Source organism: Canis aureus, chromosome X (genome assembly GCF_053574225.1).
Source record: "Canis aureus isolate CA01 chromosome X, VMU_Caureus_v.1.0, whole genome shotgun sequence".
Taxonomy (NCBI): Eukaryota; Metazoa; Chordata; class Mammalia; order Carnivora; family Canidae; genus Canis; species Canis aureus.
The window spans coordinates 108,159,632-108,175,926 of NC_135649.1; the positions used below are offsets into that span (position 1 = coordinate 108,159,632).

At 43.5% G+C, this 16,295-nt stretch overlaps 1 long non-coding RNA gene across 1 annotated transcript; it reads left to right on the forward strand.

Annotated features, from left to right (window-relative positions):
* The first annotated feature begins 1,711 nt into the window (after nt 1-1,711).
* Nucleotides 1,712-16,039, forward strand: LOC144308282 (uncharacterized). Its single transcript, XR_013374798.1, has 2 exons — nt 1,712-2,061; nt 15,684-16,039. It is a non-coding gene; the product is annotated as an uncharacterized LOC144308282 (long non-coding RNA).
* Nucleotides 16,040-16,295: the final 256 nt, after the last annotated feature.

Consider the following 16,295-nt stretch of genomic DNA (forward strand, 5'->3'; position numbering starts at 1 on the left):
AGAAATTTAATACATTAAATGGTTCTTTTATATTGTTATTTTCAGGTCCAGGCTTTGCCACAAGACCACACCACATACTGTAATAAGGGTTTTGTTTTGTTTTTCCCACAAGCAGAGAGAAACAGCGAGCTTTCATTTTCCTTTTGTATTTTAATATGTGAGCAACCACTAACCTGTACGCGGCCTTCAGCATGCTCTGTACGCGTATGATGAAAGGACAGGGAGGCCAGAAGAATGAGTGGGAAGTGTACCACGCAAATGATCAACTCTCATTTTCAAACCCCCGAAGTCACCAGTAAAGATTGATCTGCAGAGGGGCATGTGTTCTATCAGAAAATGATTCAGGGATGCCTGGGTGGCTCAGTGGTTGAGCATCTGCTTTTGGCTCGGGTCATGATCCCAGGGTCCTGGGATCGGGTCCACATCAGGCTCCCCAGGGGGAGGGAGCCTGCTTCTCCCCCTCTGCCTATGTCTCTGCCTCTCTCTGTGTGTCTCTTATGAATAAATAAATAAACTCTTTTAAAAAAAAAGAAAAGAAAAGGATTCAGATACCGCCCTTGTTCTTATTTCCAGAGCTCACCATTCATTAGTGCTCTTCTAGCTCTGACAACATGAAGAGTGGCTCTTGGGCATGAGAAGTAGCTGCTGCTTCTGTGTTCTTCCAGCTGTATTTGATTTTTACCTCTACAGAACACTTGGCATGTTTTCATCAAAAATTGTCTTTACTTATTTGCCTCTCTCCCCCTTCCCTCGTATTTCTCAGCCTCACGGGCACTTTAGGATCACCGGGTAGGAGGGCCTTTAAAAGATCCTGAAGTCTGGGTTCTACCCCCAAACATTCTAATTTTGCTGAACGTGGTGCAACTTGGGCATTCTTTTTTAAGCTCCTTGGGTGACTATAATCTGCAACCAAGGTTCAGACCCTCTGGCCAGCACCCTCCCTAGAATGTGGACACCGTGAAGGCATGACCGTGTCCTCCTCAGTTTCATGTCCCAGGTGCATAGCATAGTGGCTGGCACAAGAGTTACTCAATAAACATAAATAGGTATTTAAGATCTTGGCATTTCTGATTCCCTCCCAACTATGGAAGGAAGTGATCATCATATCCCTGACGTTCTGATCCTAGAATCTTGGTCCAGTAATCCCAGGGGCTCTTGTAATTAGATTCCCATGATCACCATTTGGGTCAGGCACTGGATAACAGGGACACTGGCGGTGGTCCCCCAAACCCTTCCTTTATGAATTGAATAGATAAAGAATAACTCCATGTCACATGGAAGCCTGGGGGAGAGCTCTCATCAATCCTGTTCACAAAGGAAAAGAAGTCCCTCCCAGGAAGTGCTTAATGGAAATGAAAAGAAGACTGCAGCAAGATTTCCTTCTCAGGCCGACTTGACTTGAGGTACGCCAGCATGAGACCTTATTCTGTAAGCCCCACTGCTACTCTGTCTGATCACGTGTTTCACTGGGGACACATTTATCGAATGGATATTTTGTGTAAGTTTCTGAAATAAGTGCTATGAAAAATACTAGGAAGTTTCGGCATAATAATAATACGTCAAAAATGCATAGAACTTTCAAGTTGACGAGGCACATGGTGCGTTCTAAACTTGATATTTCAAAAGAGTCTGTTCAGCCCAATCATACACCAGTGAACTCACAAAGGTATCCAGTCCCCCCTTCACTCCCTTTGCCATGGTTACGGCAAATTCTAACACTTTGGTTTCCACATCTAAAGCCAGCCTCACAGGAAAATAAGTTATTACTTGCCCAGGAATAATTTAAGAAGTTCTAGAAATACCTCACAGCCAAAAGCACCTACCTACCTCCCCCACATCTGAAATCCCAGCATTTGAGATTCTTTCCTTCCTGATATCCTGCTAGGAGGAGCAAGAGAAAGCTCTCACAACTTAATGAATTTATCAGCTGCTTCCTTATCCCAAGAAGCACAGAAGAAGAAGGGGCAGGATGAGTGAAAGTCTGGAGGAGAATAAAGACAAAAGTGCTGGGGAGCCTGGAAAACAAATCTCTCCACCTCCATACTCCACTTGCGGTCAGTGGTGAGTACTGCCCCATTTCTGCTATGGGTGAAGTGATCATACACTCAGGATGTCCAAAACCAGACAGCTCCACTCCTTCTGTCTCAATAAGCTTCTTCAGTCTGCTAACTTTCACTTACTTGACATATTTTGTTTGTGTTGTTAAACCTTCTGAATATAAATTGCATATAAACGGCTCCAGATCGCCTGAGGGGGGAAAGAAAAAGTATTTCTCAACAGGGGCCCTTACTGGCATTTTGGATGGGACAGCTCTTCCTCGCGCTAGACATTTTCGCTCTCTCCCCCACTTCAGCAAATGGAAGTAGCACGCCCCCCAGTCATTGTGACAATCAAAAATGCTCCCACACACTTCCAAATGCTCGCTGGAAGCGTGGTACTGGCGTGGGTTCAGAATCGCTCATTTTACACCCTGAGCCAGCAAGACACAAAAGGCTCACAGCCATCTTGTAGAGGCATTTTGCCTACAGAATTTTGAAGATGAGGTTGTCATCTTACCCTACCACCTTCATTAACAAACAAAGCAAAAATTAGAACTTATCCAATCACGTGATGCCCTTCTACCAGAAACAAGAAAGAAAGAAAAACCAAAAAGGGTTTGTCCTCCCCTTTATGAGAGTTTAAACATTGTATATGTTCCTCTCAAGCCTTCTCTGAATTGGGTTGTTCTCAGTAAAACTCCAATATACGTGACATTTATTTTGAAACCTTCAAAGAGGATTATGGAAGTAGTGATCTCTGAGATACTCAACGCAACTTGAACTTGACCCCAGATGGGGAAGTTATGTCCTGTAAGGAGGAACATTTCAGTGTCCCTCAGGGGGCGCCATAACCCCTTCGCAGGCCTCTTCTGTGGCTAGGCTGGTCTGCAACCCAGTTCCATTATCAGAGGATTGGTAGCAAAGAATAACTCTCAAATGTGGTCCTCTGGGGAAACAACCAGGCCAATTCTGGTAGCCCCATGGCCCTTTGTCTGTACCAAGGTCTCATAATCCATCCTGCTTGGATTCCTTCCCCCAACACAGTTTGATTATCTTTAGCCATGGGTGATACCAAGGTGAACCAAACTGTCCTAATTCCAGGCGATGGGTCCCAACTTAATTTCCAAGGTACTAAGCATTCCTGTGCAAGGGATCCTGAACACTTCCATCTGTTCAGACACACAGGACCTTGTATTCTTCTCACCAAGAAAGAATCTGAGTTCTTTTTCTCCAATTCCCTATGGCTAAGCAATCACTTGAAATATTCCAAGTCTAATTGCTGAAATAATGTCATCAGGCAGTAAGTACAAGGCTGTGTCCTCACTTTGCCAAGAACAGATATCAGGGAAACAGTCACTTTCTCTGTACTCTTCTGATTGGCATGTGTATGAGTGTGATATATATATACATTACATATATATGTAATTTTTTTGGTAAATTTTGAAGGCAGACCCAACAGTGCTACTCTTGAGTATATATGCAAAAGAAAGAAGTGTCCAAATAGCCCTTTTCTGTACGTTGTCCACAAAAACACCTATAGAAGAATGTTTACATCAGCTTTTCTCATAGTACGCAAAAAACTGCAGAACAACTCAGCAACAAGAGATGGGCTAATAACTGTGGTACGGCCATGCAATAGAATACTACCTAGCAGTACAAAGGAATGAAGTGCTGATGTATACTACAACCATCTCGAATGTATCATGCCTAGCAGAAGGAGCCAGAGCAGGAACAGGTGAAACTAATGTGTGGCATTGGAAATCAGAGTAGTGGTTTCCTCTGGGAGAGGAAAATGGTTTCCTCATTTGTGTGGGAGCATGAGAGGATTTTACAGGGTGGCTGAATTGTTCTATATCTTTATTTGGGTGGTAGTTTATGAGTATACAGATAGAAATTCACAAAGGCACCTGGGGTGAGCATCTGATTCTTGGTTTCTGCTCAGGTTGTGATCTCTAGGTCATGGGATCGAGCCCTGTGTCGAGCCCTGCACTCAGTGGGGAGTCTGCTTGAAATTCTCTCTCCCTCGCCCTCTGCCCCTCTCCCCACCCCCCCACCCACCCCCACCCCCGCTCATGCATGCACATACATTCTCTCTCTCTCTCTCTCTCTGAAATAAATAAATCTTTTTAAGAACTTTGTCAAATGGGGGCACCTGGGTGGCTCAGTGATTGAGTGTCTGCCTTTGGCTCAGGTTGTGATCCTGGAGTCCCAGGATCGAGTCCCGCATTGGGCTCCCTGCAGGGAGCCTGCTTCTCTCTCTGCCTGTGTCTCTGCCTCTCTCTCCTTGTCTCATCATGAATAAATAAATCAAATCTTAAAAAAAAAAAAACTTTGTCAAATGATACACTTAAGATTTGTGTATTTTACCATAGGTAAATTATTCCTCAATACAAAAAATTCTAGGGCAAATGCAAACTGATGTATTTAGAAGTTTCAGCGAAGAATTTCTCTTATATGCAGTAATACATATGATGCCCAATGTTTATACTAATATTTCTCTCACCTATGTCATACTTTGCGAAATCACATTATTATGCTTTCCTCAAAATTATGTAATTCAACACAAGTTGATGGGAACCCTTTCTTCCAGAGGGCTGTTTGAACTGGAGCGGCATCCAAGAGAGAAGGCAAAACCCCTCCGGTGAGTGAGTGGTCTCAGTTTAAAAGCAGATTTGCTAGGAAGGCACTTCATCCTTATCCCCAGAATCTTGCCAGGAATCCTCAAGACAGACCTCCTTTCATGAGGCCTACTGAACTCTCCAATGACTGTCGGAACAATAACTGCCCTATGCCCCAAGTTTCTTCCTTTTCAAATCCAGTCTTTGCCCGTGTGAATAATTTATGACAAGTCTGGTTTAGAAGACAAACACACAGCCTCTACCTGATTGAATGGCCCTTTCAGCTTTTCAAAATGCAATAAAGCAATTCAGTGATCTAAGATTGTTTTCCCAAGCAAGCATTTAATTACTGCACAATTACTGGACCCTGCATCTAAACTGACACTCGCTAACTCCAGAGCAAGAATAATCTGAAAATAAAGAAACTATTTAGAAAATCATATTCCAGTTGTTTACAACAGCACAGTGGGCTTCTTGACTACTTATCACATTGTTTTATCATGGTAAAACAAATTAGAATTTCAAAGGAAGTTGTTGCAGCATTGCTTATAGGGTTTTTGTTTCCCAACACGCTAAGAAGAACTTGATGAAAGCTTGATTTATTATTGCATGTCAGAGTTCAGGGCCACTAGCGGAGCGCAGCAGAAGCAAACCCACCCACAAGCTAGACCGAGTAAAGGACATTCCACTAATGCCGTATATTTTATCCAAATGTGAATGCATTAGGCACCTAAGTTGCAACTATAAAACCTAAAAAACTTTTAATTCACGCCTGCTTACGGGTTATGAGACCATAGCAATGGAAGGATAAAACCGAAAAGCATTGCCTTCTCAAGGAGGAGTTAGAGCCAGAAAATCAAGACCTGCCAGTAGATCCTCAGGACCAGCCTGAGATACCTGCACACTCATTGCCAGCTCCATGACTTTCTTCTCAGGTTTTCTGGAGTACTGTCTCTAACGGCATGCATTAAGAGCAGGCCCTGAGACTCACGCTAATGTACAATGTGATTTATCAAGGAAGAGCTCCCAGGAGAAACCAGTAAGGGTGAGAGGAAAGGGGAAGGAAGCCTAACAAGAGTATGACCTCAGAGATCTGGGGATCTCAGCTCATGTGGACCCCTTGGGGGGCTCTGAAATCTAAATGCCACCTCGAGGCAAAAGAGCACCAGCCAGTCATCGGCTAATGGACCCAGAGTGGCGCTTGGGGGAGATGAACTCCTAATAACGTGGTTCTCCCCTGGTGTCTGAAAGTTGGCTCCAGTAGCACAAAGATAGGCCCCTAAAGAAAGCTGAAGGCAGGTGTGTTCTGGTAAATGTTTAACAACTGGTTGGGGGCTGAGGTGGAGGAGCCTTGATTTGTAGCATTTGCTGATTTCTGCCATGTAAATACTCCCACCGTGGCCAGTGTCTAACTACCAACTTGTCATCACTGACCATGGGGGCTTGGAAAGAGATGCACAGATCCTCCACTGTATCGTAGTTCTATTATACAGCCATAATAATACACGTAAATAACCTCAAGAGCATAGATGAAAGTAATATGTAGTAAAATAATTAGGAAGTAAGGAGTTGTCTTTACTACCTTTTGTGTAATATAATTCATTTTATTGTAAGCGTATATAGTCAATTCTCGTTATTCACGATAGTTCTGTAAAGTTGCTGCAAATACTCAATTAGCAAATACCGAATTGTCACTTCTAGAAGAACTACAGGGCTAGTTTCCTGCAGACCTTTGGTCAAAATATTTTGCCAACCAATCAATGCATGACTTTGTTTCATTTATGTTTCTGTTTAAAGACAATTTATTTACTATATGTTGCTGATTCATTAGCATTGAACTCATGACCAACAGCTCTATAACTCATGCCTGAACAAGGCTTATTTAACACATGTATTTTCTCCATAAAGCATATCACAACCTTTTTGTGCTTAGGAACACGAGTCAGCACTTCAGCACTACACTTAGGAGCCATTTTCAACAGTGAAATCATCCACAAAAAGCACAAAAATGTGAAAAACCTGGCACTAAATATACCACAAAAAGGAAACTCATTTACAGTATGTGAGGGCTGGAACAAGAAGGTCTTGTTTGACCTCAGCTAGGAGCGTGCAAATCAGGCAACTTGAATTTTTCCAGCTCTGCACATGCACATGTTTACAAATGACCACAAAGGTGCCCCAACTATTGATTTGGGGCTTACAAATAAATTTTAGCGAGTAAGCGAATTCACAAATATGGAATCCGTGAATAATGGGAGTCAACTATATACATAATTTTTAACAATGACTGTGTTTAACAGCCTACTCAGAGAATTCCTGAAAAGTCAGCAGTCAGCTCTTGTGAGCCTAAATGAGCCAGCTTCAACACAGCCTTGACTGGACTGGACTGGACATTATCTTGACCACCATCTCCACTGGTCTATAAACCACAATGCAGAACCAGGTCCGGTTTATTTCATTATTCTCGCTCTTAGCTCAATGCCTTGCTCATGGCAGGTAATCAGAAACTGTTAATGGATGGATGAATGCAGTGCCCCTCTTTTTATTATAATGGCAAAATAATAAAACTCACATTGGAAGAACACTTTTATGTTTAAAAAGTGCCTTCCCATCCAAAGGTTGTCTGGTGCTCGCAAAAAATTCTGTGGCCAGCATTAACAATTGTACAGATAAGAAAATGAGGCTCTAAGATTTAGGTGACTTCCCAAAGATGCCAATCAATTAGGAAGAAGTCAGGACTCAAATCAAGCCTTCCTACTTCAAATACCATGTGCCTGCATCATACTAGGATTAACTGTGTCCCTCCGATTAATGACTATCAACAGGAAACACACCCGTGCTATGTACGGACAGGGTACCCGCTTTTGCTTCAAAGGTTTCAACTGAACAAGTCACCACACCAGTCTACCCAACAAACCAACAACAACAAAAATGACCTTTGATGATAACTATTCAGTCATTCATGGTACAGAATTTAGTGTTCCAGATTTTGAAGGGCTTCAGGTAACTGAAACACAAATCATCTAAGCACAACTATTTCTCTAGGAACAGTTTTTAATAAAATGTGTCAAACACATATGCTAAGGCAATTTCTAAATTCTCAAACGACCGAAGTGTTTGTATGAGGTCCTGGATATCTCCTAAATCATATTTCCTTTAAGAGTAGTTTATTTCCTGTGCATGTCCACACACAAGTTATCTGCTTTTTCAACTTTGCTAATGTTTTCTCTTTCGCTTACGGCTATGTCTAACAACGCAACATTTTTAACCGCCTGTGTACCTGTTGTAAGAGGAGAACACAAGAACCACACTGAGGTTCAGAGGCTAGTCAGCTAAACTTAGCACTTCAGCAACAAGTTCTGTAACCAAGTCCTCACAAAGCTCACAGTTCAAGTCACGTGTGCACACACACGCACACACACATGAGATATGGAACTGAAAATGGCCTCCCCAACTGTACCGCCATATTCAGAAATTTAACTTATCCTCAGAGATTCCAGGTCATAATAATAAGCAGCAGGACCTTAAACAATACCTTCTTCATAATAGGTACTCAGCAAATGTTATGAGCCAGAGTCTATGTTTTCCACATAAATCTACAGTAAAAAAAAGAGAGAGAGAGAGAAAAAAAAATATATAAAGTCATTGAATGAAATGAAAGATCTTTCTCAGCTCTTGTCCTGGCCGGTGAGCCACCTATCAGTTCAGCTACATTAAGGAAAAAGTTTGCTACTTATATGTAAAGTAGCTTGGTACAGATGGGCACCAGTAGCCTTAGAATGTATTAGTGTATAGTTCTCAGCTTTATTTCCTCTCTACAGGGAGCTCGTGTAGTGATGAAAAATGAGACTCAGCTTATCAATGTGGTGAGATGAGTCCCTTCCAAGAGTACAATCTGCAGGAAGACTTGAAAAATCCTTTGACCTGGCAATTCCACATCTGGGAATTTAGCTGTAGGAAATAGCAAAAGATTGATAGGTGAAGAGCTCCCAGAAATATTTAGCAAAAACATACAGAACATACTTTTTTACTTGGCAAATGACTTTAACAGAAGATATTTCAGAGGAAGAAATAAAAAGAACCAATAGTTGTAGGAAAGAAGTGCAATGGTAAGATACCATTTTTTTTCCCAGCCATCAGCCTGGGAGAATGAAAAACATTAGTAACAGCCAGCGTCATCAAGATTGTGGAAAAATATTGGAGGAGTGTGATTTGGTACTCTACATTTTGAGGGTCAGCTATCTATATCTGTTGAACTTGCAAGCACCCATACTCTGGACCCAGGCATCTACCTTATCAAAACACGTACCTATGTTTAAAAAGGTATATATGCAAGAATAGTTATTTCAATTATCATTTATTGTGATTGGAAAACAATTACAAAACACTAAAGGTGCATTACCAGGGGAGTCGTTGTATTAATTATGCCTTGTCAGTCCGATGGACTAATATACAGCAGGCTAAAAGAAAAAAATGGGTCGATATATTAATACGGAACCATCACCATGACATACTGTTAGATGGAAAAAGCAACTTGCAGAATAACACATAGTATTGGATCTCATGTAAGGAAAAAAATGCTATGAGTCTATGTACGCATATGCTTGAAAGTAGATGTATAGATGGGGCTATATAGAGGCACAATGAACTGCACTTGCTACTTGTCCAAAGTTGAGTAGTTGGAGAGTCAAAGTAAGGGGGCATTTTTTGTTTGTTTGTTTGTTTTACTGTGTGTGCTACAGTATTGGCATAATTTTGCAAGGGAGAATGTAATTATGTACCACTTCAATGATTTTCATAAAAATACATGACAAAAGATTTTTTTTAAACCCTTCATTTAGAAAGGACTGGGTGCTGGAAGGCAGAAAAGCAAAATGGAAGTTTTGAAAAATAAAAAGACTGAGTGGCTGTGTGTGACGGAGTGTTCAAAGACCACTTGTGGACTCTCTACCCCAAAGTTACAAATTGGCCAGTGGGAGGAAGAGGCCAGGAATCACAGGGAATTCTGTTGGCTGCTTGGGCTTGACTTAATCTGATCAGAACCTAAATAGAACATGAATTTTAAAAAAACTGTTCTTTCCACTTCTCTCTCTGTGGTAGATTAAAGATAGCCACAAATTCTTTGCTATTCCTCCCATCAAGAAATGGAGTCTCTTTCCCATCTCAAATCTAGGCATGTCCTGTGACTTGCTTTGGCCAGTAGAACATGGCAGAAATGACGGAGGGCTTGTTCTGGGCCAAGCCTTTGAGAAGCCTGGCAGCTTCCACTACATAGGGGGAAGCCAGCTAGCAGTGAAAAAGTCTCGCAATTCTGAGACTCCTGGGCGAGGGCCTAGCTAGCCATGTGGAGAAGCCACCCAGCAAACAACTGAGGGCCCAGACATATGACCCCAGCTGAGCCATCCCCGCCAATATTCCCAGTCATTTCAAGCCACCCAGCCAAGCATCCAGACACCGTGGAGCAGACAAGCCCTCCCCGCTGTGCCTCTCCAAATGCCTGAATCACAAAATCATAAGTAGAATAGCTACTGCTTCAAACCACTAAGTTCTGGGGGTAGTTCTTACTCAGCAATAGGTAACCAAAAGCCTCTACGCTGTTCTTTTTCTCCCCCTGCCCTGAAAAATAAGAAGACGTTACTGGGATGTGTAGTCTGACGAGTTGGCTTTTATTACAAATCCTGTAGCCGCAGTGCTGACCATGCAAACTAACATTCTGACCCAAAAGATACACTGTGCCAAACACTCAGAAAGCTATCTTCCTAGAAACTTCCAGCTAAGTATTGTCAGGGAGCCAATAGCGCATGGGTGTTTTCGAGCTGGAAATAATCAGGTCATTATTGAATTTGGAAAACCAGATTGCCAGCCCCTGACATCACAAAAGGATTGCTCTTCTCTGGAACCTACTCTGCATGAGTTCATCCAGAGGCTGGACCCTCAAAGGGATACACCCTGGGTCATCCACCTGGTCCTATATGCCCATCTCAGTCCCAACTACCATGACTGGGGAGTGTCTGGGAGTCATCGAGGGGCTGAAAGAGCTGGCCAAGTGAGAGAGGTCACAGGTGTGGGTGGGAGAAAAGCCACAGATGTGGCCTTCAGATCATCTGGGTGGGCCCTTGGGACTCAGCTTCCAACAGGAGTGAGACCCAATGAAATCTGGCTACTTGACTTCTCACAGCAGGAAATGGGCAGTCCCTGTCACCCTTGGCCAGAAGCTTCTCCAAAGGAAGTTTTTCTGGCACACCAAGACAGGAAGTTGCTTGGTTTCCCTAAACCTTCCTAAACAGTTCCTCTGTTCCTCAGAATCATGGCTTCTGACATGCACATCTCCACTAGTCATTACAGCCCAGAAATTGGAAAACACTTTATTCATCCAGATGAATGTGCAGAGATGTTTCTGACTTCACTGTCACGGGTAAAACGTCACTGGATGGCTTTTTCTTGTTTTGGGATACTCTTAGTTTACTGTGACTTTCTTTCTGGTTAATACGGAGTTGAAATTTTGAAACATCCCAAGAATGATCATTTTTCGTCATTCTGGGTAAATAGATGTGGCCATCATATAGCCTAGACCTAGAGCCTGGCTCCCTGTGACCACCAGGCCCTGGGATTTTTTTTAAGATTTTATATATTTATTATTTATTTATTCATGAGAGAGAGAGAGAGAGAGAGAGAGAGAGAGAGAGGCAGAGACACAGGCAGAGGGAGAAGCAGGCTCCATGCACGGAGCCCGATGTGGGACTTGATCCCGGGTCTCCAGGATCACACCCTGGGCCAAAGGTGGCGCTAAACCGCTGAGCCACCCAGGGATCCCAGGCCCTGGGATTTTGCTAGAAATGCAGACTCTCAGGCCCCATGCCATACTGCGCCAGCACCTGGTGCTTATTGAGATCCTCAAGGGATCTGTGTGCACAGTAACATTGGAAAAGTGCTGGTGTGGGGGACCACATCCTTATGCAGCTGCTCCAGAAACATCCAGCTCCTCCTCCTCCCCACCCCCCAAAATTTCTTGCAGGCAGAATCATTTTTCAAGAAACATGGAAAGTGGCCCAAGTAGACCAACCCACTGCCTCAAATAGCAAGAACTCAGGTAGTAGTTAGACTTTGCCTAGACAGGGGCTCTTGGCATTGAATTGTGTCCCCCAAAAAGATACGTTGAAGTCCTAACTCCCAGGACCTCAGAATGTGATCGTATGTGGAAATGGGGTCCTGGCAGATGTAATTAGCTAAGATGCGATCCTCCCGGAGCGGGCAGGCCCTTAGTGCAGTGTGATTGGTGTCCCCATCGGAAGAAAAGACACACTCACAGAGCAGATGGCCATGTGACCACAGCGGAAGAGATTGGAGTGAGGCAGGTACAAGCCAAGGAACGCTAAGGACTGCTGACAACCACCAGAAGCTGGAAGAGGTGAGGGAGGAGTCTCCCCTACAGGGGGCAGAGGGAGCATGGCCCTGCCAACACCTTGAGGTAGCCTCCAGAACTGTGGGACAAAAAAGCCACCCAGTCTGTGGCGCCTCCTTACGGCAGCCCTAAGAAACAAATGAGACAGGGAAGGGAGTAGATGGGCCTAGCAAACCGTCAGGGCCCCCCTCCCCCCACACACCTCCTTTCTTAGCCCCAGGTCAGGGCGAGCCGCCTCCTCCTCCTCCACCTCCTTCTCCTCCTCCTAGGGATTCCCTCCCTGCTGATTCACTTCACAGCTGAAGATTATCTAAGCACCATGGCTATCTTGGGCGATAACATCACAGAAACCACTCTCCTAGCAATAAGGGAACAGAAGTTAAGTATCTTAAAGTGCCTGGTACAGCAAGTCCTGCTCTGTTTTAAACACCTTCAGAACACAGAGGAAGTGAAAGCACAAATGCCCTTCAGAACCTGACTCTTCATCAGAAACTCAGCCATCCAGCTGGCTGGCTTGTTGAGGAGGACACCACAGAAAATAGCCCTCATCTGGCCTCTTCTTAGCTCTGTTCCTTTCACCGTAGTGAGAACTGTCTGGTTTTGGCTTATCCTGCTTAGTGCCACATGGAACCTTCTGTTGTTCTTCAGCAACTTCACTGCCACCCTGAACCTCAGGCTGAGAGGGGAAATCCTGCCCAGCGCCCTTTCTCAAGATACCGAATGTATGTTATTTATTTTCTCTTATCCCTCCCTGTGGTTTACCAAGCATTTCGAAAGATCTTAGAACCAAAAAGAACCTCAGTAAACATCTGGTCCAACTGTCTTACACATGATGAAATGGAGGTTCAGAAAGGTCAGATGTTGGGCAGCAAAGCCAACATAAAAAAAAAAAAAAAAAAAAAAACAAAGCAAAGCAAAAAAACTCGGGCTGTCCGACTCCCAGGCTCAGCAAGCCTCATGGCCACAGGGAGTACGTTGCCTTTTCACTATTTTTTATCTGAGGCGAGGTTTAGGAGACCAAGCAACAACCAGAGCACAGCCTTTGAAGTCAGACGGAGCTCAGTGCGAGCTCGAAATCCTCCACCTACACGGTGGGTGACCCTGAGTGATTTCACCTCTTGGTTTCCTCATCCCATGTAACGGGGACAACACCACCACCTCACAGATGGCTATGATGATTTCTGTGATAACATATGGGAAGTTCTATGTCAGTTGGGGTGGTTTCAGCTCACAATGTCTTCGGCTCCACTCCCCAACTCCCCACCCACCTCCACCCCTTAGCATTTCTGTTCTTCTCCGTTGGCTTCAGCGTCAAGAAAGCAGCAAGATGGCGGCAGCTGTTCCAGGCCTCTCCCCCAAGCTCAGCACTCCAAGGAAGAAGAGAGATCGTCTCTTTTGGGGGCTCTCTCTTGGGAGTGAGAAAACTTTTCCCAGAAGCCTCCCAGTAGATTGTCCTAGTCTCACTGGCCAGATTAGGTCACCTGGCCATGTGAGGAGAATGGGAATAATCTTAAACCAACCAGGCTATCCCTGAAGATGGGATCAGCTTCCTCTAGGACACATGGCTGAAAAAATATAGGATTCTGTTAGAAAAGAAAGTAGACTAGATGCTAGGTACGCGAGAAGCGGTGGCGATTGCCATAGGTGTTTTCCATTAACTTATTTTCTTGTGAGTGGAGAAGACACTTTTTTTTAATTTTTTATTTATTTATGATAGTCAGAGAGAGAGAGGGGTAGAGACACAGGCAGAGGGAGAAGCAGGCTCCATGCACCGGGAGCCCGACGTGGGATTCGATCCCAGGTCTCCAGGATCGCGCCCTGCGCCAAAGGCAGGTGCTAAACCGCCGCACCACCCAGGGATCCCTGGAGAAGACACTTCTGAAGTGTTTTAGATAACCCTTCTGACAAGATTTGAATGGCAAATTCCCTTCCCTCCCTCCATACCGTTTCTTCCAAAGGGAGTTTCCTGACATTCCTGCTACAGCATCCCCCCCACCCCTCTGGGAAGTATGTCAACTCTTAGCTATTCATCCCCAGTGACTCACCAAGTATGTGGACTGCCCCTCACGGTTGTACTGGAATTAATATCTAAGGAGAAAACCATCCATATGAATAGCACTCTCAAGTTTACAAAGCATTTCGATATATATTATCTCACGTAGGTCTCTACATCTGAGAAAAATGAGGAACGGGGCAAGGTACAACAACTTGCCCAAGGTCCTCAGCTGGTAAGTAGCAGTACTATCTAGGATGAGACCACAAATGCAATGTGCTTTCTGCTCTTCTGCTTGGCCACAAGCAATTCTGGCTAGAAATGTGGCCTACATGGCAGGCAGTCATGAGAGGGTATTGGTGCCGATTGAACTGTGGGGTTCTACAGTCTACATCCAGTATACCCATTCTTTCGAGATCCACCCATTTTTGAATCCAAAATCTTCCTAGAAGCACAAATGAAACCTTCTTTAATTCAAAATAGAGCTTCTCATTTATTTATCAAACACTGCTATAGCACGTGCTGTGTGCCAGGCTTTATGCAACATGCTTTACACATATTAATTCATTTAATCCCACTCAGTTCTGTCTGGCTAGTGAAGTCCAATGTCCTTAGGTCATATGTGTTTCACAAACACCTCGTATAATTTATCCTATTGGAAACCCACTAAAGGATGAGACCCCAAAATGGTCCACAATTCAGGAACAGATGAAACTTCTGAGCAAAAATTTCTCCAAAACTAGCCATCTTTTCTCTTCTTCTTGTGTTAGGAGCAACCTATGCTCAAATTACCCAGTCAGGGCAAATATGTAAACAAATCAGGCTACAGTCTGCAATTGCTTGAGGAAAAATCTGGATTGTCCTAAACTTATTATAGAACATAATCCTTTCATAACCCCTTTTCTATCTTGGCAGATTATAATCTTCCTTAAAAGGCGAGGGAACTTTCTGGTTCAAGTTTAGGGATGCCGAAGGGTATTCGTTGGTGTTACTTTTGTGTCGACACATTCTTAATCTTCCTGTTGGTGTTTTAAAATAACAGATCACCCATGGAAATTATAAACTGTACCTTATAAAAGTCCCTGTGAAGTGTTGCCATTTGCAAGAAGGGCTTTCTGACAGCCCCAGAAGTCACAATATGTCTCCTGCTTTTCATGTGACAGTAATTACTATCTCAGCTCTGAAGTGTTTACTCCTGCCACCGAGAAGACAACATTTATAAGAGGTTCCAGCCGTGAACCATTACTGTTTGCAATATGGGAGGATAAAGCCTTCAAAGTATAAAAAGAGAAAAACCTAAGATATTTTGTCTCCTTTAACAGTTTGGGATAAGCCTTTTGTGGAGGATATGGTCAACAGCCTCATATGCTTGCAAAAAACAAGTCACAGTTGCATAGGTTTGATTAACAAGATACCAGCAGGTGCCAGGGTTTTTTTTTTTTTCCTCTCTCTCTCTCTTACAGTATTTTTCTTTTTTAAATTAAAATTTACCACGGAAAAAGTAAACCAGTAAAAATTACTGCTCCTCACACCTTGGGGGAACTAGAGAAAACTCTGTCAGATTCTAAGAAATACACTTATTTGAAAACATGGTTCACTTTGCTAGAAATAAATTCCCTTTGGTTGAACAGGTTGGATCGGCACTCCTCTGTAAAATGTCAAATGAAGACTACACCAGGGCTTCTTCAACCTTAGCATGTGTAAGAAGACTTTGGCAGCTTGTCAAAATGCAGATTCCTACACACCCCCAGAGCATCTGGCTCAGTAAGTCTGGGGTAGAGACCAAGATGCTTGAACTCAAACAAGCCACCAGTTAGTGCTGATGCAGCTGGTCTGGGAACCACCCTTTGACCAGCACTGGTCTACACCAGTAGCCTCTTCAGTGAAGGCTGGCATCTCACCTTTAGAGATTCCTTTCCTGGGGTAAAGAAATGTGCAAATTAAATATACCAGCCCATGTGACCAACTAAAGAAAACTGTATTCTTATTTTGGGTTTCAGTTCAATTCGCCAAACTTACTCTGCTGTCTTGCACTATGTCCACTGAAGACATCAGATTTACCCTCAAGAAGATTCCTACCTCTACATGTATGTAAATACCAAGGCAAATTATAATGAGACTGTGATATAACAAACACCAAAAATGAAGCCCAAACTCCTAGTGGATGCTAGCATTCAGGGAATGTCAAAGCAAAGATGAACGGGCAGGGAATGGTCAAAGAAAGCTTACAGAGAAGGTTTGCA